General features: G+C 31.0%; 1 protein-coding gene and 2 long non-coding RNA genes across 3 annotated transcripts in view; 1 reads left to right on the top strand and 2 right to left on the bottom strand.

Annotated features, from left to right (window-relative positions):
• The window catches only part of Lar (tyrosine-protein phosphatase Lar), a 1,580,452-nt gene that overhangs the window by 365,996 nt on the left and 1,188,448 nt on the right, over positions 1-26,008 (top strand). The gene's annotated exons all lie outside the window — the stretch shown is intronic.
• Positions 400-2,404, bottom strand: LOC143197854 (uncharacterized). Its single transcript, XR_013006092.1, has 3 exons — positions 2,308-2,404; positions 516-560; positions 400-462 (listed from the first exon to the last, which is right to left on the bottom strand). It is a non-coding gene; the product is annotated as an uncharacterized LOC143197854 (long non-coding RNA).
• On the bottom strand, positions 24,562-25,167 carry LOC143197853 (uncharacterized). Its single transcript, XR_013006091.1, has 3 exons — positions 25,108-25,167; positions 24,928-25,044; positions 24,562-24,872 (listed from the first exon to the last, which is right to left on the bottom strand). It is a non-coding gene; the product is annotated as an uncharacterized LOC143197853 (long non-coding RNA).

Below are 26,008 nucleotides of genomic sequence, written 5' to 3'. Positions count from 1 at the left end.
AGTATTCATTCTCTCCTCGTATATTCCAACTTAATGCTCATATTTATTTATTTTAAACAATTTCAATCATATCTGTGTACACAAATCTTTCACGCGCTACAATACCATTTTCTACAGTTATATTCAATTAATTATGTGCATACCTTTAGTTGTATAAACTCTCATCATTCTGTCTCAGGAATTTCCAGCGTTGCACAGCATTATCACGTATTGTGAAAGTTTCCTTCATTCACTTTCACTTTCTGACTCACTGTCCAATTCAGTCACTAAACCGTAACTTTTTAATCTGTCTAAAATATGTTCACGATTCCACAATTTATCAATTACTTCCTCTGTATGTCATATCGAGTTCATCCAAACCGAAGGTGTTATGTTTGATAACAACTTCCACCTTTGTTATGGTTGACCTTCCACATATCCAAACAGTTTGTGATGGAATATCCTTTTCGACCAGCAAAATATCTGCAAATAATTATTAATAATAATACCGGCCGCCGTCCGTTTGTCAGACTTACGCAAAATTCCTTAATGCAATAGCGCTAACAGGTTTTAACTTTTACCTATAAATTATTGTTGCTGTATAATTAACTGTGATAATTGTGTATAATTAATGTTTTCAGATATACTATAATGTTAAAATAAATTATATTTGATAACATTTCTATTCAATTATCTTATTTAGATTAGAATTTTGTTAAAGCCAAACTGAACTAAAACTCAGAATTTACGCGGCAATATTGCCATATCTCGCCGTCACAAATATCCATGACACATTATTAAAAAACTTTAGGTAGACTATATATAATACCTCCTTCCTGCAAAAATGACCAAAGAATGTATGTAGTCGTTATATATATACATATATATATATATATATATATATATATATATATATATATATATATACATGTATATATATATATATACATATACATATATATATATATATATATATATATATATATATATATATATGTATATGTATATGTGTATATATATAAGGCTGTAATATGTATGTAAGGATTGCTTTTAAAATAACTGACACAAGTAAACAAAGTTCCCTGGAGAACAGGATGAATAGATGTTTCCGTCAAGGAACAATTTAATTCGCTGAATAAGAGCGGAGCTTCTCTACACTATATCGATCCTCTTTCCTCTAGTATTATGGACGACAGGGAAAATAGTGCGAGATTTAGTTCGCCCCGGTACATAAAAAGCCGTTTACTCCTAATGGAATTTGTTATTTACGATTATAACTAACATGTTTTTCGTAAGGAGAAACATTTAATTTTACGGTTAATGTAAATCAAAAATAGGTTGTATTATTGATGTCTATCGAACTTTACGATAGGTTTAGCTCGTTTTATATATATTTTTAATACTTTTTAATACCTTTTTTGTACGCGATATTTTATCAGCTTCAATAATATTTGATTCAAGATCATAAATATATTTTATATAAAATTATTTAAAGGAATACATGCCGCAATACATGTTTATTACATATTAATATTCATGAAGACTATCTCAAAAATTAACATTTCCTAATATTTTTTAAAATTCCATTCAATTAAATTTAATTTTCATTAAGTTTTAATCATCAAGAATGTACTGATAAGTTTAATTTATTACACCAACACATTATAACAAAATTATCATAAGATTATTTTCAGAACTGTAACAGCATTATATAAATTATATTAAAGTATATATAATCTAATTTATAAAATATAAGCATAACTTGGATATTATAAACATAAATATGGAAGAATAAATGGAATAATACATTTTTGTATATTAAAACAGGGAATATTTAAATATATATTGTTGAATGAAAAACAATAATTAACACAGTTAGGTAATTTAATTTTTACAATTTAGAAAGGTATAGTAAATAAATCCATTTGCAATCACTAAATGAACTATTAACTTTTCAAAACTGACTATAAACTAATTAAACAAATTAATTAATGCAAGGTTCAAACAATAAAATGTCATATATAGTATATCTATCCAAAGCCATTTTGTATATACGTGATTTAAATTTGTAACGTCAAAACGTCCCAATGTTGCCGTATCAACTCTGAGTGTTAGTTCAGTTTGGCTTTGAGATACAAAAAACTTCTAATCTAAATAAAATAATTAAACAAATATACTGTTATCAATTATAATTTATTTTTACATTATAGTAAATCTAATGCGTATATTATCAAAGGATTTAAAACTACAATTAAGTAAATAATTATAATAGTTTCTAGTTTAGGGTTGTGTTTGGTTATATTTACATTGATTTCTTTTCCATACCACCTATGAGTTAGACGACTTCGTAGTTGTTCTAGACGCTTTCGTAGTTGTATCCACTGGAGGCCTAATCCACCTAATTAACAAATATGATAATAACAAGTACAGTGTCTTTTTGTAAAGAAATTTTGATATCACTGTATTTCTCCTTCGGTTGTTGTGTTAATATTTGTATTTCTTGATAAAACTAGATTTAATCACTGCATTAGGAATAATGTAATAGTCCTTGCAGATTGTTCAGCTTTAATTTTCGTTCTATGACGCGCGTTAATCTACTGTCTTCTACTTTGTCTTATGCATTACGTGGGAACTAATAACTCACCGGCTTACTTTATTCACCTACAAATGAGGAATTAAACTATTCGGTTAGTGCTTTGTAAAGAAATACATTTATTAATGAAACCTGAAATGAATTAGAAGTCAATACCACTTAAATTTTAAGAAAAATCATAATAACGTTTCAAATTACCTCTAGTACCCAGCACGATGTATATGTCGGGTTCTTCTTTTGCAGCTGTCCATACATTTTGATAAAGGGACACATAATTTGTTCTCTTTAAAAAAAAAATGTAAAATGTAACTTTACATGCTCATACTATTCTTAATTGTTTTTTTTTACTTGCCATAACTCTTTATTAGTTTTATCAATACGGGAATAACGGAAGTAATACAAAATCATAAACAACACTTCTTGACATTAGATAACTTATCTTAATAACGTTTTAACACACTCATTTTCCGTTTTAATATTATTTGAAATATGAAATTTAGGAATTTGTCTTTTTATTGTCTTTAAAAATTATGCGTCCGTGATTGATTCACGTACAACAAAAATGACGAATAATCTATTGTATTAAGAGAGATCTGGCAACGTGTCGACTAAGATCAATGAAAACAGAGTCTAAAATATTTGTTTATATATTTCGTGTCGCCAGTTTAACGGTCGCTGATTTGCTTGATTTTCACATATTTCGTTTCATTGGAATTTACTTATTTATGGCACAAATTACACAAACATTTTAAAATTTTTAAAATTATTCCTCCATATAAGGTTCAAGTGCCCTCCTTTTCCTCAAAAACATTTTAAACCGATTAAGAACAGGTGGAGCAAAAGTCCAGCTACACTTTTAATTCCGCACCATCTTGGTTATGTAACGTTTAGCTCAGTTTCGCTTTAACCATTGTATTTTGTAGACGTTCAAATTTTATTATGGATAAATATACGCCACAAGAACGAGCAGAAATAGTGACAATGTTTATTGAAAATAATCGTTCTATTATTGCCAGTTAGGGGATATTGCGTCGAAAATATCCTAATCATTCAGTATCTCACAAAATCACAATTTATCGTATGCATGCGAATTTTCGTCAGTACGATATGACAGCAAACAGGCTTCGCTTTGGGAGACAACGGACATCTCGTAACGCTGAACATGTAGCTCTGGTGCACAATAGTGTTGCAGAGTATCCAGAAACATCAATTCGGAGACGTGGTTCCCAGTTGCACATTTCTGCACGCAGTTTAAAGCGAATTTTGAAAATGTTCCCTTCCAAAATTCAGTTAGTCCAAAAATTGCTACCGAGAGATCCTGATCAACGAGTTGAGTATACTAATGCAATCCTAAGGCTGTCTGGTGAAATATAATATTTTTCGTGTAAATTGATAATAAGCCCGTTTTCTTCTCAATGGCCACGTCAATAAACAGAACAGTCGGTTTTGGGGAACACAGAATTCTCAACTAATTCATGCAACATCATTGCATCCACTAAAAACAATTGTATGGTGCAATATTCATGCTGGAAACAACATTGGTCCCTTTTTTTTAAGGACTAAGGTGTTGCAGTTAACGGTACTGCTGAACAGTACCAAGACGTGATTTGAAATTTTCTTGTCCCTGTAATGGAAGAGCAAGGACTAGAGGACATGTGGTTTCAGCAAGATGGGGCCACAGCACACACAGCTCGTTCAACAATTCAATTATTGAATGATGTTTGTCCACGAAGTTTAATTTCGCGAAATGGCGATTTAGCAGGGCCAGGCAGATCTCCGGATTTAACAGCACCAGACTTTTTCTTATGGGATTTTTTGAAATCAAAAGTTTATGTAAATAAGCCCCAAACGATTCAATATCTTGAAGGCAATATTTGTCACGAAATAGAAGAAATTTAGCCTCAGATGTTGGAGGATGTCCTGATGAGCTAAAAGTTGCATAGCAAATCGCATCCACCATTACAACGAAAAAAACGAAAAGACCAAATAAACTTTTTATAAAGCCAAACTTACTTATTTTTTCTTTGAGCAAAATGGTAGCGGGCTTTTGCCCCACGTTGTATCTAGAATTATATTATTCAGCATTTTTAAATAACCTGTTCGAGGATCCGGCTGAAGTAAGAAGCAAATTCCATTAAAGCAATATGCATATTAATCCTCCAAACCGCACTGAATCAAACATCTCCGTTTCGGGACTCAAGTCTAACGCGAGACTCGAGATCGCGGTTAAGATAATCTGAAGTTCCGCTTTCATACGGAGAATTAAACTTTTCCTCGCTGAAACAACACCGAATTGTTCATTTCCTTCCTACTCCAGAGAACGATTCAGTCGTAGTCAGACACGGCTACGACAACTTTACTGCGCCAGTAAATGACTAAGTGTGTGTAAACGCCCTAATTCTTATTTAAGGGTAGTTAATGCACGGGAATTTACTGATTCGGAAGTGGAAGTCGGCTTGATTTTGAATTTCTACGCCATGCTCACTGGTACTCGTTTGCATTTATGCTATTTAATCCTTTCCGTCAACAACGAAAAGCAATTTCTACTGTAATTCGACAATTTATCGTACGAAGCTTAGCCATTATAATCATACTCGATATATTTTTGCTCTGTTCGACGTTTGAACTACTCATTGGAGTTACTTTATTTTTTCTTTTAAACAAAGAAAGTCCTTGTGCAGGATTCATTATAATTTTTTAAAGGTGATAAAATAATTTTATAATAGTTATTATAATAATAATAATTATTATCATTGAATAACATCATGTACATTGGAGCTTTATAAAGTAGACTTCTTTGAACAGAATTACTAAGTACTCGGCGTTAAGAGGGACCATCTTGTCGCAGTACCCACTGCACCAACCGAGTCGGCAATATGCTATGTTGTACTTTCTCTATTTATCTGAAAATAAACAAAAAATATTTTCAACGTGTGCAATAATATGCAAAAAATATAGTAGCTGCAGCTGCAGTATTCACAGTGGATTGTGTACTGACAGAGACCGACGAGCGGAAAGGATTGTAGTCACATAAAATAAAATTACTGCGGCAAAAGTGACAATTTTGACAAATGTAGCACGGCAGAAGCTTCATAAAACTAATATTTATGGAAGGGCTGCGATTTGAAAACCCTATATAACAAAAGCCAACGCTAAGTTGCAAGAGGAGTAATGCAACTATCATTAGATCTAGATCCTTGGCTCGAAGAATGTGTTATGGTCTCACAAATTATCGTTTGTATTGTTTCCTATATATATATACCAGCTTTATATAGAGCTCTAAAAGAAGCATATGGTCTGGACCACCAGCCTCCAACAATCAAACATGGGGGAGGTTCCGTTATGGTTTGAGCGGCAATATCGTGGTATTTAGCTGGTCCTCTCAATGACATTTCTAACCGGATAATTATATGATGAATCATATTAGATATTATGATATTATATTATTATTCATCATAGAATTATATCTTCAATGATGAATTTTTATGACAAGCTACCAAAACCTGTCATATTTCAAGATGAAAATTATTTTGCACATTTCCTGTAGTAAGCGTTCAGTGTTCCTTAAAATCTGTTTTTCTTTTCAGTGTAGTAACTATAAATAAAACTCCTATTTCTCTGAATGTACACTAAGTTTTCAAAATTTGTTGCGCTGAAAATATTTTAACCCCTCAATAGTTTTATAGAATGATGATTTGGGAATAAATAATGGAAGAATACGTAATAATGTAATAAAATTATAAATAAATACTTAATTACTAAAGAATATGCGTCTGCATATCTTAGTCTTTTCCTAAAACACGACACATAGAGCTACAGGATAAACCAAGACATATTATAATACAGATAGATATTTTACTGTATAACAAGGAATTCCACAAAACAGTCCGCTGGGTCCAATATTGTAGGTATAGTGTGCTGCTGAATTACTGAGTACACAAACATTAGAGCGGCAACATACGCATGTGATATGACAGCCTTAGCAGATGTTTTTATAAAGAATAGAAAAGAACTTCAACATTGTATAATAACTACATAAAATACAACTATAATTAAAGATTTGGCGTATTGAATCCAACAAATAAAATATACCGATATTTCGTTTACCTTGTGTCAACAATCTCAACACAAGACCGATATATAAAGACAGCAACTGACAGTATTTAGGAAATTTCTTCTCGTTCACTCAAGCTCATCAGCAGTAAAATGTTCTAATAAAATAATAAAATAATTTTAAAAAATGTGCTATCATGAAACACTGTTTACAAATAATATTTTGAGCCCATTTACTGGAAGAGAAAGGAAAGAGTTTGAGGTGTTGTATATTGAGGGTTTGATGACTTCAAAGAATTTTTTTCTATTATAATAATCTCCTACAGGGTCTTACCGAGCGACAGACGCCTAGACTAGACTGGGTTTTCGCAAGAACTGGCTAAAAGAACATGAGACTTTCGCTCTTATCAAACATGTACTCAAAATATTGGGGGTGCTGATGATATCGATATTTTAACCCGATGAAAGATTGCTAATTGTGACAATAAACAGACAAATATAAAGAGTGCGTTGACTACGAACAGCCTGATAACGTGAATCCCTGTGAAATTTCAGAGGTACGTTCTTTGACAAGACGAAAATATAACGATCGGAGAAAAGATTTTCCTTTCTGTATATAAACAAATCGGGCTACAGAAAGGTATTTGGTCCAGCCTTTTGTGCCACCAGGAATAATTCTATGGAGGAGTACAAGGATACTACTAGTGAACCAAGGATACTAATAGTGAATAGCAAGAATAGTAGCAAAGCTTACAAGGAGGCTCTATACCACGTATCACAAAGTAGAAATTCTGTTAAAATCTTTCAAGTTAAGTCATCAATCAATTCATCTTGGTGGATTCTCACTCGACATCACATCTAAACGTCTTTTAAACCTTTCAAGCCTAATCTTCAACATTTTGTACCATTCTACATGCATAAGTCGGGTATTTGCTTAATTGATGCAAAGATTCGATAATTACACGTAGAATACGCATACTTTTAATACAAATTTGAAGCCGCAGTTCTATCGTATCCATGCTGCACCTTCATTTAAGATCGAAAAAAAGTAAAAAGAAGTAGAAGATGAAAAAAATATGCCGACCGGAGACTTACCAAACATTCACTAAGCCGAACCAGCGACAGCTCCATCTTCATCGGCAACATCCCTCTTTGTTCAGAGCTTGGGCCGGCTTTTTCCGGCACGGCATCCTTATGCAAAACAACTCTGCAACGACCCCCAGATAAAAACCGTATTAAATTTTCGTCTCCTCTAAAGGAGAACGTGACGCGGATGGAGCGGGCAGGCCTTGGGGTGGTGAGCGGGGACGCGGGATTTGGCCCGTCGTCGGAAAAAAGGGCCGACGTCGTTATCGGCGAATTGAATTTGCATCGCTCCTAGGCGCATTTACATGAAAGAAAAATTATCCTTTCCTCCATTTCGGACGTCTAAGCTGATGAGATGGAATGGCTCGGATTTTGATAATGCCCCGGCCCGGATCCGGAGCATTGACTCTTATACGACGTCCGCCAAGACTTAAACATCGCCTTTGGCCCAATCAAAAATTATTACCTCGTCTTTTACTTTTATCTATCTTTAAAGTGACTTCATTTAAAATATAGGAACGTATATTTTAGAACCACAAAGAATCATCAATAGTGTAGCTATGGGAGAGATAATACTTAAATTACATACAGCTTTTTTTCATGTATTTATTACTTGTTACTAGTCGTTGCTGTATAACGTACAATTTGTCTTTACAATAATTTAAATATAGGTGTATATCAAATAATCTAGGTATATATCGGCCCTATCTTAGTCTCTGGTGTAATACTGTTTATGTATTAACATTTTTGTATTATTCTTAAATGCACCTAACTACGCTAAACTAAAGAAGAACAAATAGTTTAATTCCTTTGAATCTCTGTCCTGTTCTGGTGTTATCTACAAGAGTTGTAATACTTCGATATTGATATGAGAATGAAATTTATCTCCATATCTCCTCGATATCATCTTTATTTCCTAAGTGATTTGTATAAGTAATAAGTCCTGTAGTATTTGGATATACCTACGCGAAACATCTTCATAATTTAATTCCGTTTGTCCATATAGTACTGTATAAAAGTAATTAATATGTACTAATAATTGTGATTTTCTTCCAGTTAACCAATTTATTTTCTTATAATTTAAATCCAGTTGTACGGTCTGATTGTAGGTGAACTGTACATGCGCAGATTTAAATTCATTAATTTTTATTTTCCAGGTTTAGTGCTAATTATTAACATTATTTAACCTTCTGGCTGTAGTGTTCTCTGTATTGTTTCCGTAACATTTACTGTATCTTATGAACAAGGACGCCAAGCTATACCTTATCGAAAGCTTGCGCTATATCTAAGAATATAGCTGAACATACGTTTTTTACTTCAGAAGCTTTTACAATTACATCTGTTATTATATGCACCTGGTGCATGTAATTGTTAAATGTTTGTTAATAAGCCCAATGCTTATATGTAGGTATATAGGTTTTTTCTTTCTATAATCATTATATAATAATTAACAACAATTTTCTGTAAATTATTATTATATGTTTGCATATATTTTTGTAACTTATATCTGGTGGAATGGTGAAAATCAAAAATATTAATGTAACATTACTTTTATTGTTTGATTTGAACAAATATGCTTCCGAAGATTATCACGAGACTTGATGATTCTACTGAATCATATCGCAATTTCCGGTTTAGGTTTCGATGATATTTATGGTAATAACAAAGAACGACCTAGAAAACTAAAAAATTTCGAAGACAGTAAAGACGAGAATTCCTAGACACCTTGTTACAAATAACTGATGCATCAAGTGATTTTAGATGTTTACATGCCATGCCCAAAAACCTATGGGGAAAATGGCTACCACATGAATTGACTGTACATTGCTTGGAAAAATACTCTAACGGCCCAAAGGGAATAATTTCATGGATTAGTCCAGGAAACTAAAACAAAAACTAAACAGAAACTACCGACGTCAATTGAACAAACCGTACAGAGTATTTTTGATAAAAAGGAGCAGCACTAGCAAGTAACAGGCGCAGTCATCCTCTTGCTTGACCGCACTCAGTATACCTTGCAAAAGTTGTGAAGGATACACCGTGCCTCTCGATTACCATTTACTCAGATCAATGTGGCATGGATTGGCTTGCACGCCCCTTTAAATTTTTCAAGAAAAAAAATCGAGGACTAGGTCGAGGAATCTAGGTCGCTGCCAAAGACCATATTTTTTTCGAATTATTTCGTAAGCATTATGATTAATATTTATTTATCAATAAATTAAAGTTTTTTAAAGCTAAAATATTGAGCTTCTAAAGTACATGTAAGTACTTAATATTTATTCCGTTTAAAATTTATTGATATTTTGTACATGCAGTAAAGGAAAGTAAAAGGAAAAAATATATAAAACCAAAAATATAGTTGCTACAATATTAGTAACATACTAATATTTATATAACCAATAACTAATAAACTACAATATTAATAAATTATAATATATAACTATAATAATAACTACAACCAAATGAGGGTAGGTGGTGTCTCCACCAACCCTCACTTTATCGACATGTTAGTACAACAAGATCCTTTCAACCTTTTACACGGTAGATTAATTCACGAAATATAGTGAAAAAATAATATTGAGAACCAAAATTATTCCAGTAATGTTATAGCTATTCTATTAAAGATGGAGGACTGGGATAAACAAGGAAAAAACAATGCATGCCCATATGAGACTAAAGGCAAATTATTAAAAATATTGATTATTTTCCTCTGTATAAATTTGATATTGATATTGCAATAATGCAAAATATGGGACAAATAGAAGCAAGTATTCCTGTAATTCCATTAAAATTTAGATAAGCCTTGAGGCATTACTTTACTTTAAGTTTTGCTGAATCATGATTTGGTTATGCAATATGATGCATTAGATATTAATTAATGTAATAAAATATGAGTATGTTGTAATATGAAATTTTATTTATTCAACGTTTTATCTGTTGTTTGGTCATTGATATATTTTAACATAATTGTAAACTAAACGGTTTTCAACATGTTCAATGATGTTGTAATTTTAACTTTTTAATATATTTATAATTTTTAGAATTTATTTAACTAATAAAACTTGATAAATTTAATTACATTTCTGTCTCTTGTATTGAAGAAAACAAAGAGAGAACGACAAATAACCATGTTTACTTGTATAAGGTATCTGAAAATGGTTACAATATTTGAACAAGTTTTTTCTAATTTGGTTTTATATTTAGAGATATCGAGCAAATTGCTATCGAGAGGAAAACGGCTCGGGATATACGGTAGATGCGTCAAGATTTACTAAAGATAGGATGGGACAGAAATAGACAATATATAATCTAATTAGTGGTTTGAAAATGTTTTACCGGCTTGAAATAAAAAATTTCTTCAATTAGTCCCTTCAGTGCACACATTGCGTTCCTTCGTATATGTATGGGATTTGGAATTGACTTTCCGGGATTTGACTTCGATTTTATCGCACACCTTCACGACCTAGCAGCCATTCACAAGTGCCAACTAAGCCCTGAATTTTACGCTGAAAATCTAATCTCAATTTTTGCTCTGAATTAATGTGGAACGCAAGTGTCGAAATTTATCATTAATATCGAATTTTCATGAGCAAAATAGGTAAAACCAATTCTAACACTGACATTCCTTTAAACTCTCGTTACAACAGCCATAAAACAATTGACAACCCAAATTAACTTCTAATAATTGTAATTCGATGGCCAACCACTTGTCTTTTAGTGGCTGTAATGATGTTAACGAGAACTTATTTAAAATCGTGAAACCTTTACTACGTAAATTCAAACTATTTTCTCTTCATCCAGTTCATCATTTTCCAGCACAATATTAAGACATATATTAGCTGCTATTAACTTTTTCACAATGGTGCAAATGACTGCATTCAAGCTGCCATTATCTCCTGATTTCAATATCTTTAATTAGGAACTGGCTCATACTGTAGAACCAAATCTGATAAATACTAACATAGTTCGGAATAAAAACTTACTATAACTTTAAAGTTCCCCATTGTAACTAAAAGTGTACATGAATTAATAATTCATGTATCACAAATCTGTATATATCTGTTATAATCTGTACAAAACAATTTTAAAAGACCTTTAATTAAAAGAAGAAAAAAGATTAATTATTCAGCAGTTCAAAATCAACTCAAAAAAATATTCAGTAAAAAAGAAACATTATTGTAGAATCTTCATACATCAATCATTTTTTATTCCAATTTTTCTCGGCGGCTCTTTCTCCCTTTCATTAGATAATTGTGTTCTAACCTTCTCGTGAAAGAAACTTTAGGGAATTGTCGGTGTTTATTCGTCTTTTTTTGCACGAGAATGGGTCGTATTGCTCAGTCAGCGAAAAACCTAATGAATTTTAAATTGTCGTCATCAAAATGGAGTAGACAGAGGCTGAATTAAAAACTCGCGCGGAATATTAATCTTGGAAATGGAGTTACTGGGAATTTAATTTAGTTTCTCTAAAAATTTTTGCGAAATATAAATAGTATGTATTTAATGATAATATGAACGGCATCCAATACAATATATCTTCGTAACATTTCATCTTGGCAATACTGCTTCCTTGTAAATAATGCGACTCGTATGTACTACTCAATTTAAATGCCAAATCTGATAGGTCATATTTCAGTGCATTATAATGAATGAATGTAATCTCTCAGACTTCAAAGGAGGGTACATGGTACATTATTGGTGCTCGGTTATATGAATTGATTAAAGTTTTACAAACAACATCATCTTCGTCAATGACAGCACACAAAAACATGATAAAACATCATCGATCAGCCGGAAGAGATGATCATCATCGAAAGAGAAATAGTGAGCGCAACCCATAGTTAACTGGCAGAGATCGACGAACCTTTAAAATACTTGTGGCCAGATAATATAACAAGTCTGTTGCAAAAATGACAGCAGTTCTCAACACTCACTTGAGTAATAATGTTTCAACAAAAAGAGTTCGGAAGATACTCTACGAAGCTAACATTTATGGAAGGGTTCCAATTAAAAAACCTTTTCTAACATAAATCAACACTGGGCTGCCAAAAAATGGTGCAATAATCATAAAATTTAGACGCTTGATGATGGGAAAATTATGATAGAGTACGATGAATCGTTTACATCATTATTTACTATAAAAGGCCAGCTGTTTGGTTATAGTAATGTCATGGTATTCAACTTATTCAGCATTGATATTACTTGCCGAATTACTATAAATGAATATCTCGATAATGAAGTTCTTAATACGACTAGCATATTTCTGCTAAGTACTGCCATATTCCAGGATGAAAATATGCCATAATGTACGATATCATCCAACATCTTCCCTAGCCAGCTCAATCCCCAGACCTCAACTGAATTGAACCAATATGGATAGTTTTAGAGAAGAGAGAATGAGCAGTCAATTTCCATCGCCAACATCATTGAAGCAATCGGCAAATATTTTGGCACCAGAATTTCAAAACATTGCTATGGAAACTATTGAGATACTCTACGATCTATTACGTGAAGGATAACAGCTGTTTGTGCAAATGGTGGCTCAGGGGTTTAATATTATTTTGAACATTCCCTGTATATTTTTCTTGTGAGGGCTGAACTGAATTCCTCAAACCTTCCTGGTTTTCAAAAGGAAATTATTGATTAATAAAAGCTTATTCTCTGAAGCATGATAAAAAACTAACAAATATTTCTATGCTTCATCTTCTATGTACATTAATTAAACACTAAACCAAAACGCATTAGCACTAATTTTCAATAAGAATTCGATAATTAGGGAATAAACTTATTATTATTTTGTTATACTTACTGCCTTTTTTAGTATAGTACGAGAATGAAGATTACAAAAATAAAATAAAACCAATATTCAAAATATTAACAGGTCAATTGAAAACTCTCCGGCCTGATACATAGATGGCGCTATTAGAATTAAATCTATATGTTTTAGTTAGTTTTTGTTAGATCTAACCCTCAAAAGATGCGTTTATAAATGTGATATCTATCGCATCATTAGTTTGTGAATTATAGCATTTTGAGTGTAACAACTTTTGTTATTGTGAAAAAAATGGATAAAAAGGAATTTCGCGTGTTGATAAAATATTGTTTTTTGAAGGAAAAAAAAAATAAAGCAAATACTTGGCTTAATGCCGAGTTTTTGGACACTGCCCCAGGAAAATCAACCATCAAAGATTGGTACGCTAACTTTAGACGTGGTGAAATGCGCACCGAAGACGGTGAACGCAGTGGACGCCCAAAAGAAGTTGTTAGCGACGAATATAACTAAAAAATCCACAAAATGATTTTGAATGACCGTAAATCGAATGACACTCTAAAGATATCAACTAAACGAGTACATCATATTATTCACGGATATTTGGGTATGAGGAAGCTCTTTGCAAAGTGTTTGCCGCGCAAGCTCACTTTTGATCAAAAACAACGACGAGTTGATGAATTTGAGTTTTTGCGTCGATATGTGATAATCGATGAAACATGGCTCCATTATATCACTCCCAAGTCTAATCGACAGTCGTCCCTGTGGACTTAACACGATGAACCCGCTCCTAAGCGTGGGAGAACGCAACACTCGGCTGGCAAGGTTATGGCGTCTGTATTTTGGGATGCGCATGGAATAATTTTCATTGATTACCTTTTAAAAGGAAGGACTATCAACAGCGACTATTACATAGCGTATTTGGACAGTTTGAAGGACGAAATCGCCGAAAACGGCCGCGTTTAAAAAAAAGAAAGTGCTGCTTCACCAAGACAAGGCACCGTGTCAAAAATCCATGAATTGGGCTTCGAATTGCTTCCTCATCCACCTTATTATCCAGATCTGGCCTCCAGCGGCTATTTCCTGTTCTCAGATCTCAAAAGAATGCTCGCTGGAAAGAATGAAAAGGTGATCGACGAAACTCAGGCCTATCTTGAAGCAAAGAACAAATCGTACTACAAAAATGGTATCGAAAAGTTGGAGGGTCGCTATAATCAGTGTTCACTCTTCAAGGGAATCATGTTGAATAAAAAAAATAATTTTGCCAAAAAATGTGTTTTACTCTTACATTAATGTCAGCAACACCATTGTAATAAGACGCACAAATATTACTCCAACTGAGAATCCAACGACAAGTCCAACGAAAAGTTCAGACAGTTACTCATTTACCTCTACTACTATCCGAGAATAAAAAAACTTATTATTAATATACGTAACAGAAATGCGACAATAAACAATAGTTGTTGAATCTACTACAATACAAAGATTGTCTTAATCCATCAGCGCAAGGAAATTTTACGGCAAAAATATCATCAAGCTTCTGGTCGGGCAATTCGGTCCAGTCCTCGTCGAAAATAGGATACGGCGGCAGCGGGAAAATTGCTCGGCAAATCGTTCCGGCTTTTTAAATAAAACGACGGAAGTGCTGGAGCAGGAGCGGGAAAAAAGGTCGGCGTTCCGGTCGGCGGGGTGGGACGAGAGGGGTTCGCATGGCAGCGTCGTCGTTGTCGTGGAGAAATATTATTTTCAAGTACAGAAAGCGAGTGGTTAACGGTAAATTTAATTTAATATTGCGCCACAACAGTAATTGAACACGGCACGGAGAGCGTTTGAAAAAATTGAAATTAAGGGGGGGTATAGAGCGAAACCTCCTATTCGTCATACAAAAACCGAAATTTGACGTATTTTTCTCGATACTAACCCGGCTAGATGTACCAAAAATTATCACACCTGAACATTTCAGCTAGACTTGGATGTATAGTCTATTCAATACAGTAGTGACGCACATCATCAATATGTGCCTGTCGAAAGTTGTAAATACGTTTTACAGTCAGGAAATATTTTCATATTTATTTTATTTTATTTAAAAAGAGATAGAATGGTGTTGGAGAAATTCGAACATCTAACCGAAAGGGCCTGTAAAAGTTGTCCGTTTGTCAAACGTCTGCAAAATTCTTCAATATATTATAATTACGGGTTATAAACCGGCAAACGTTCTTTTAGCGCTTTGTTTTAATAAATTTGAAATCGCCGCGGTTTTTATTGAAAATATTTTTTGCACGTTGCAGCTGCACCGAATATTAGTACGGACACGGTCACTAAAATATCTCAAAAAATAAAATGCCTAAAATGTCTTTATGCCAAAGGGGTGACGATTCAAAATCAATGTTAGCTGTATCAGAGATCAAATAAACGAGATGTATAAAAACAGTAAGTAGTTTTTTTCAATCGAAACATAATTTAATACAAATATTTCAGAGAAAATTGTTAGTCTGGAGAGTATCCATAAAAAGCCAAAAAATATGCAGATGGTTGAGGGATGTAGAACATCCCTTCATACACTGTTGGGTAAAATAGGGTTTATGTGGAGTAAATATAACCCACGAAGAGTTTAAAAGAATAAAGTTCTTAAATACATATAACAGAATCAAGAAAGAATTATTATATCAATTGGACGCTTCAGAAAGGCCTTCCAGATAATTCCCATAACCGAAAATGTACAAAAAAGGACATCACTGACAAAAAAAGAATCTTTTATTGTGTACTAATGAACGTACATTAAATAAAAATATCAAATATAATAACTCGTTAAACATACTTACCCAAGTTGCCAAAAAGGTATCATCCTCTGACGTCTATATTAATTATACACAAAACAATTTTCAAACATTACAGACAAAAATTACAAGGCTTGAAAAAAACTAAAATTCTCAGTAGTCTCAGTTCACTGCTCCAAAATACCTTTTAAAATTTGTTTGCTCATTTTAGATTATGTTAAGAATGTCAAATATATTTTCAGACCTAGTATTGAAACATGCATAACAATAAAATAAAAGAAAGCGGTAATTAAATTTTCAACATGGTAAGTTTTCTAGTAATGAAAGTGTAGAAATCTTTCGTATCGAAATCAATAGTATGGTTTTCTTAATAACAGATCCGGTTCCAGGCTTTACAATATAGATAGTATTTGATCTTTAATCTTCAAGTGTTTCAATTTGTAATCTACTTGTTCTTTTGACACGTGTCAAAATTTAATGGCGATTTGGCCTTTAGTTTATAAGTTACAGTACTTTCAATAAAACACCTTTTATTATCTTATCAATGGATATTATCCAATCAATGGATATAAAGGGCGCTGTTTATAGCTATATAAAAGAAACGTGTAAGTAAAACTGTATATTTACCTATGTTGAATAAAATACGTATCCATTCCATCTATCCCGTTGGTCTATATGTGGGCACTAGCAACTGTTTTCGGATGCCAAAATAAGGCTTTAAGCCTATTTCACAGCAAAATCAAATTTTAGTAGGAAAAAGGTATTAAATGATTAATACTGAATGTATCCGTTATAAGGAGAGCGTTTTGATGAATAAAATAAAATTTTACCTAAAAATTTCGTTCGACCCCTGATTAGAATATATAAAAAGTATAGTATCTTATTATATCAAGTATTATTTTGACCTACTTTTTTAAATAGGATTAAAAGTTTATTTTATAGTTTGTGCTTTAATATATCATTTAAAGATATCGATATAAAGATTAAATTACGAAAACCATAAAAATATGAAAGGCCTTATGAAAAAATCAACACAATAAGGCTAGCGACGCTTACAGTGGCGGTATCGAGATCGAAAGAGGCTAAAAATAAATCTTTAGCAATCCGAAAAGCCGGAAAATCATTGTATGGGAATTGTCCATTTTAAAGGAAACAGTGTTGCTTTTGCTCGGGCGGCAATAAATCCAATATCATTCATGATATTGCATCGTGAATAAAAGTTTTTGTGAAAACGCCAGTGGGGTATGTTCGGCATTTAATCGTTAATAGTTCGGAATCGTAATCACTAAGTTGCAAATTAATCCTGATATATTTTAATCATATATTTTATTTTTTGTTATAATTATTATTAATGTTGAACTTATATATGAGCCTCTTTTTTAAATAGTAGGGCCTATCTGAACTGGATCCCCTGTTTGGTGTGTAACTTTATAATTTAGCAGATCTTCATACAGGTTAATCAATGGTAGATATTTGAAGAAGAATATCTATCTCATGTTTATACAACAGTTTTTAATATTGCTTTAGTTTATTCATATTTTTTGCATGGACATTAGATATTTAACATAAGGTATATTTAATTTCACACAATAATTAAAGCACTTCAACATTTCCAACTTTATGTCTATTAGTGTTTTCGTGATATAAATAATGAGAATACATTGAACGAATATATAAAAATGATTGATGTCATATTACAAATTTCATTGCAAAAGAAAGAAATAGTATAGACAAGTTTTTACACACAAGACAAAACGCTTCATGGTAATTCAAATTTAAAAAATTAATATTTTTGTTCTTCTTAGTAAGATATTAGTGTTAGTTATCAAATAGAATTTATTATAGTATATCCAACGCATAGATTATATAAGGACTTAAACTGCAGTTAATAATATAGTTACAGTTTTAGGTTACGGTTGTGTTTTATTCAATCTACACTAATATCTTCCACACCACCAATGTAGTATAGTTCTAGAAGCGTTTTTTAGTGGTGGTATCCCCTGGAGGTCTATTCCGCCTAATCAACAATTGTATATCCAAGTAATGTATTTTATTTTCATTAGAGAACATATTTACCTTTAATGTGTAGTTTTTGTTTCCTCCGGTGCAATATTTTCTGGTTAAGTCATTTTTATATCACTATATTTCTTCTTAGTCTTTAGTTTCTTCTGTTACTTTCTTGATAAAACTTCCTCACGCATTTTAATAAAATGCTCATATATTTTCTAAAAAATTACATATTTATACCCAGAATTATCACACATTTATCGTATGTTAATTATACAGTTACCTTTAGTTTTTTTTATTTTTTTAGATCATAATCTCATACTAGCAAAGTTTCATTCATTCACTATCACTTTCTGAGTCGCCATTGTCTTGAATAACTAAGCTATTAATTTCCAATCTACCTAACAGTTGTTGTCCAATTTATGTAACACTATTACATTATTTAACACTATTATCAGCATGAAGAACAATATATTCGCAATGAATTATTAATAAATGTTAGAACTAATATTAAAACTTAATCAAATGTCTTGCCTTAAATGACTCAATGTTCCATTTTGAAATATGTCTTATCTAAATACACAAATTGAAAGAACAACTAATTTTACTATATTTAAATTCTATGTTTCCCGATAAACTGTGAGAGGATGTTTTGCTTCACTCAAAGAGCTTCGTATCTTTAAGTTTTCTATCGGCATTTCAATCATTTCACTTATTTTCATCTTTCAATGATAAACAGTGATTTTTAATTTATAAAAACAGCAAAGTGTCAAAACAAAGTTTTCTAGTATATAACATGTATTTTGTATTAGTAATATTTTAAAGAAATTTGCAGACAGTTGACAGCCAGACGACTTTTGTAAGCAGATTCGGTTATATATACGAACGTATCAGACGGCAGCTCTTCTTAAAAAAATAGAAAGAGAATATAGACTATAAATTCGATTGATGCATATAAAGCGAGTTTTCACCATTTCTACTACCAGTAAAAGATGTAGTTTCGCTTTTACATTTTACTGGCCCGTATACAATAGCAAACAACTGGAACATAATTTAAATACTGCCATATTATGAGCGGGATTCGAACCCACGACAATCGTTATCATACCAGGACCGCCGCATTTGTATTTATTGTAAAGCGAAATAAATTCAATATTCAACTTTTTATAATCATTTTGAAATAAAATTAAGATCCCATTATCAGGAGCATAAAAGTCGCCGAAAATATATAAAAACAATACGATATAATGGAGATTATAAAATGTCAAAGTATACTACCTTTAATTAAAATTTAAAATTTATAAATGACATGAAAGATCGAAAATTAAAATACGTTTTAATTGACTTAAATAGACTCTAAAATAATTATTATGTAAATTTTATTATATCATATACTATTATATCTGCAGTTACGAAGGTAATAAAAATAATATATTTCACTTTTTTATTATACAAATATTTTATGTGACCTATAAATTATTTAGAACTATCTTAATATATACTACAAAACTATATAATTGTAGTAATGAATGATAAATGTAGAATAACAAGCTAAACAAGTTAGCCTCCTGTTATTATTAATCTGATTTCACTATAAACTATTAATATTTTAAAGTATATATTATTATTATATTGTTTTTATTTCAGATATTTTTATGATGATAAAGTCTGTGTATTTCTTTAAACAGCTTAAAATATTAAATAATGTTAATGCAAATAATAGCAACAAACACTACCCTAATTTAAATGGCACTTAATTGCATAAATTGCAATGGCAATACAATTCTATTAAGTTTAATAATCAACAATTTAATAAGTTTCTAATTTTTTTAAATTTAATTTAAATTAAATATAAGTATAGTCAATTCAAAGTAGCAGTGACACGAGTGTCAATATGTGTCTGTCTAAAGTTGTAAATTCGTTTTAAAGTCAGACAATATTATCCTTGTCATTTTATTCTATTTAAAAAGAGATAGAATGCTGTTAGAGATGTTCGAACATGCAACGGAATGAGCCTGCAAAACTTGTCCGTTTATCAAATGTCTGAAAATTCTTCAAAATATTATAATTATGGGTTATAAACCGGCAAACGTTGTTTTAGTGCTTTGTTTTAATAAATTACAAATCGCCTGGGTTTTTATTGAAAATATTTTTTACACTGTATATTAGTATGGACACAGTCACTAACATATCTCAAAAAATAAAAAACAGTATAACCTTCAAAACAATATACATAACAATATATATATAAATACATAACCTTATAAAAATAATATAAATTCGCCAAAAAGAAACCGTTTTTATACGAAACAGGTGACGAATCAAGATCAGTTTGGTGTTTCAGAGATCAAATCTACGAAATGTATAATGTATATATTACTGTTGTAAATAGTTTTTTTTCAATCGAAACATAATTTAATACAAGTATTTCAGAGAAAGTTATCAGTCTGGAAAGTATCCATAATAATCCAACAGATATAGAGCTATTTGAGAGATGTAGAACATCCGTTCATACATTATTGGATAATATAGGATTTAAGTGGTATAAAGATAACCCACGAAGGGGTTTAATGGAACTTCCAGAGATTGCTTTTAAAAGAATACAATCTTTAAAACCATATAACGAAATCAAGGAAGAAATGTATCAATTTATATATTTAAATATTTTAAAAACAACGAAAGCTGATGGAAAAATGTAAATGTTGGAATAACTATCGATTAGGTTTTGTTAGTCATAACATTTATTCATTGCAGACATATAGTTATACCATATATGACTACCATGGAGAAATGAACCACAACTTGTCTTTGCAGTAGTTTGAAAATCAGCTTTTACGAACTTGGAGGAACCATCAGTTATTGTTATGTACATTGCACCATATCTACCATATATAGTACACTGGTGGACAAACTAGCAATAAGTTCATCAACAAAGGCTGCAATTAAGGAATGGCTTAAAGTACATAAAATAAGTTTCAAATTTCATGTTTATTTTCTATTTCGTAAAATAATTTCAAATTATTACTTCGTAAATATAAATGAAATATTTAATTGCATTTCATGTAATTTACTTTTTTAGAAATAAGCCTGAGAAAAGATACATAGTAGATCAGATTACTGAATATTATGGCCACATAGTATTAGGCTCCCAATCACTGCATTTTTAATCCAATAGAGTTGATACGGAGTAATGCAAAGAATTATTACAATAGATATTCAGGTCGAGGAGGGATATTCAAATCAGAACTGCCTGGATTTATGGAAAGAGGCATTGTTGAATATAGCATCTTCGGTTTGTGTGAGCTCGATCAGACACATTGAAGAAGAAATTGACAAATGGTAGAATCTTGAGCAAGTTTTTCATAAATTGGAAATAGACAGTTCAGTTATTAACTTGATTAATGTTTATGAAAGTGAAAGTGATTGAATAGAGTCTTATGAATGTTGGTTTTTAATTAAATTTTGACGATTACCTAGACAGAGTGATGAAAGAGGAAACCACTAACGATCAGTATACAATTCCTTTAGTTGTAAGGAATTATATTATAATGTGTGAAAGCTTTATGAGCATGTGTGTTATTGTTCAGAATATACATGAACGTTTGGTTAATATGTATGAGGAGAGAAATAACACTAACTCTTTTGCAGATATGGCAAATATATTAAGCAGAATGCAGTGATTAAATGTAGTTTTATCAAGAAAGATGTATACAGATAGTAATAGGACAAACTAACGAGAAATATAGTAATATCATAATGACTTTAGAAGGATACATTGCATCGAAAGAAACTAAGACTAAGCGTAAAACATAAATATGCTCTCTAATGAAAGTAAAATATATTACTTAGATGTACAATTGTTAATTATGTGAATTAGGCATTCGGGGGATGCCACTACATACAAAAACGCGCCTAGGACCCTACCGATAGTAGTGCGGAAAAAGCTCAATATATATATATATATATATATATATATATATATATATATATATATATATATATATATAATAAAACAACTCTAACCTATAAATTATCGCGGCTGTAAAATTGATTGTAGTTTTCGATAATAAATTCATTTGATGTACTATAGTGTTAAAATAAATTATATTTAATAAATTATTTGTTCAATTATTTTATTTATATTAAAATATTGTTATCACTGCTATTTTGAATTCACTATATACATTATCTTTATTTACTTTTATGTTATAATAATCAACATGGAATATTAAATGAAGTAATATAGAAGTTATAGTAGTAGTAAGTAATATAGAAAATTATTATAATCATTAAATGCATTACTGACTTCTTAAAACTTAGGTCTATAAAGTAAATATCGAAAATAATTGATAAAATATTCAAAAATAAGTTGTTATATATTTACATATTTTATTGCATTAGCCGTTAAACATCTTAATATTATTTAGCGGTTTGAAATATTTATCACATTACTGTTGAAATTCATAATTTCTTTTATTTGTCCCATATATTCCATCTAGGCAAATAACGTACTTAGTTTTACTTCATTTTATCAGTTCATTTATGTGTTAATATAATTTTTTGCCTTTATACATATTTTTCACCTAAAATGTATATTTAAAAACAGTACATTGAATAAAAAACGAGGCTTATTTGATATAAGAATAATTTATTTACCGTCATAACATGGAATTGCTTCAGTTTTCAATTATTTATTCCATTATTCAATCTTTAAATGAGTAGCTGTCATTTTTTGTCCTGTCACTAAATTAATGTTTTTCAAACTCATTTTATGTAATATTCTGGAATATCACCATAACAGATACCTGATAATTAATTTGTCTTCTATGACATTCGCTAATCTACTTCTCTCTACTTTACTTTGTGTCCCACAGGACTAAAAACTCACCAATTAAAACATTCGCTTAAACTCCTGATGCAGATATTAATATGTTTATTACCTCCAATATTTGGTACGGCTTAGTTACGAAATGCAATTTCTAATGAAACTTGAAATGAATTAGAAATTAATAAAAATAAAATTTACAGAAAAATCTTCAAAAATCAAAAAAATACAATGATGTCTCAAGAAACTTTCTTAACTATTCTGAGTGTACCAGAATAGATTAAAAAATTATTGATATTCTTAAATGTAAAACTTTATTTACTGATATTTATACTATGAATCTGAAAAAGATCCTTGCGATTATCTAAATATATTGTGTAAAGTACACAGGCGATTCTTGTTATTCTGGAACTTTCTCAATCTGAATTAGAATGAAATATTGGTATATGTCATGTTTTTCTTTTACAACTGAAAATACCTTCCGATAAAACGGACACATTAATTTTTTATTTTTACAAATAAAGTAGAAAGTGTAAATTTATATGATAATGCTTTTCTTAATGGTTAATTTATAACTATAGTCTATACAAAGTGTTTTTAGTAATGCGTCATGAATATTTTGTGACGTCAAAACATTGTTGCCGCATCAACTCTGAGCACAGGTATAATAGTTTGTATGCTACATTTGTTTTGTTTACATTAAACTCTTTTCCAAACCACCCATGAGGTAAAGTTTCCATGCGCATTTTTTTGTATAGTGGTATCCCCCTGGAGGCCTAATCGACCTAATTAACAATTGTATATCTGAGAAACGTATTTGACTTTCATTCGAGAACATATTTCTTTTTTTACGTTTAGTTCTTGTTTTCTTCGATGGTGTGTTTACTTGTCAAGTTATCTTGGTATCATTGTATATGTTATTTCTTCCGCTACTATCTGTGTACACCATTCTTCATAAAATGAATCATTGAATTATGTCTAATGCGTTTACCATATCTACAAAACAGTTAGTATTCATTCTATCCTCATACGCTCATGTTTAATTTTGAACAATTACAATCATATTTGTGCATACAAATCTTTCACGCCCTATAATACCATATTCTACAGTTATATTCAATTGATTATATGCATACCTTTAGTTATATCCACTCTCATCACGCTGTCTGAGGAATTTCCAGCATTGCACAGCATTATCACATATCCTGAAAGTTTCCTTCAGTCACTTTCACTTTCCAACTCACTGTCCAATTCAATCACTAAACCGTTAATTTCTAATCTGTCTAAAACATGTTCACGATTTCACCCTTTATCAATTACTTCCTCTGTATGTCTTATCTAGTTCATCCAAACCAATGGTTTTATGGTTGACAATGCTTCCTTCCACGTATAGAAACAGTTTTTGATGGAATATCCTTCTCGGAACAAAACCTAATCGAGTGCTATTGTAACTTTTACTTTTTTCCATCAATTTTTACTGTCTTTACACTTTGTTGTTACTGTCTTGCCAAGACTGCCACAATAAACCATCTTGAAATAATCAAGTTTCATCAAGATACACAAAATCAATTATTTTATCTTCCTTGGTCTTATTTTATGCCTTTAAAAACTGAATTATTTTTAAGGAAATATCTGGAAGTTCCATTAAACCTCTCCTAAGGTTATCTTTACACCATTTAAACTCTATGCCCTGTAAAACTGTATGAAAAGATGTTTTACATCCCTCAAAAGGCTACATGTCCGTAAGTCTTTTATATGTACTTTCCAGACAGACAATTTTTTCTAAAATAATTTTATTAAATTATGTTTATATCGATAAAATATTTTGTGTACTTACTGTTCTTATACATTTCGTATATTTGGTCTCGAATAAAACCATTATTAAGATGGTCAAGATTCGCCACCCACTTCGTATGTAGACGGGTTTTCTTGGGTGAATCATTTAAGCAACACTCTAAAAATATTTTCAATAAAATTGTAGGAACTTATTATATTATTTAATATCATCAATAATTACTTCTCTAAAGAAAATTATAGGCAAAACGGGGCCTCCATTATCTCGTTCCTTTCCGAAATAATCTATTAAAGTCGTAATCAATTTGTGACCCTGACTATATATTGTTGTCGGTATTTTCAAAGGAAATGATATCATATATTAGGGAGCGATTTAAAATTTATCAAAATATCAAAGAGCGAAAATAAGGCTTGTCGGTTTTTAATCTGTAGTAATAATAAGTAATCTTTTAAATAATTTTGCGTACGTTGCCGCTGTCCGTTTGTCAGACAAAATTCTTTAATGTAATAGTGTTAAGAGGTTTTAACTCTTACATAAACATTTTTGTGGCTTTATAATTAACTGTAGTTTTCATATATACTATAATGTTAAAATAAATTATATTTAATAACATTTTTGTTCATTGATTTTATTTAGATTAGAATTTTCTTGTATGTCAAAGCCAAACTGAACTAAAACACAGAGTTGATACAGTAACATTGCAATGTTTCGACCTCACAAATATCCATAGCGCATTACTAAAAAACTTTTAATAGACTATATCATAACTCTTTAATAGTTGCAATAATATGAAATTAATCACAAGTAACACAAAATTTTAAACAATTCTTCTTAAAATGAAATAAAACCATTTAATAAAATCTTAACTCACTGACTTTCAGTGTTAATATCGTTTCAAGTACAAAACATAAGAACTTTTTTAAGGACCGATTTAAAATTGCTCTGCCGGCATTTTGCTGTACAGCGCTGCCAAATTTACGATACAAAGTAAAATTACATGTCCGGGGTCGATTTACATCCAAAGAAACGGCGAATAATACTGTATTAGAATTGCAGCTACTAGCAGCGGGCAGCGGGTCGGTCAGGAAAATATAGCCTCAAATATTTATTTATATATTATGTT

Source organism: Rhynchophorus ferrugineus, unplaced genomic scaffold, assembly GCF_030347505.1.
Source record: "Rhynchophorus ferrugineus isolate W39M unplaced genomic scaffold, kcgeb_rfMv2 rfM6, whole genome shotgun sequence".
NCBI lineage: Eukaryota > Metazoa > Arthropoda > Insecta > Coleoptera > Curculionidae > Rhynchophorus > Rhynchophorus ferrugineus.
The sequence above is the reverse complement of the archived record's forward strand: the minus strand, read 5'-3'. Positions and strand labels throughout refer to the sequence as shown.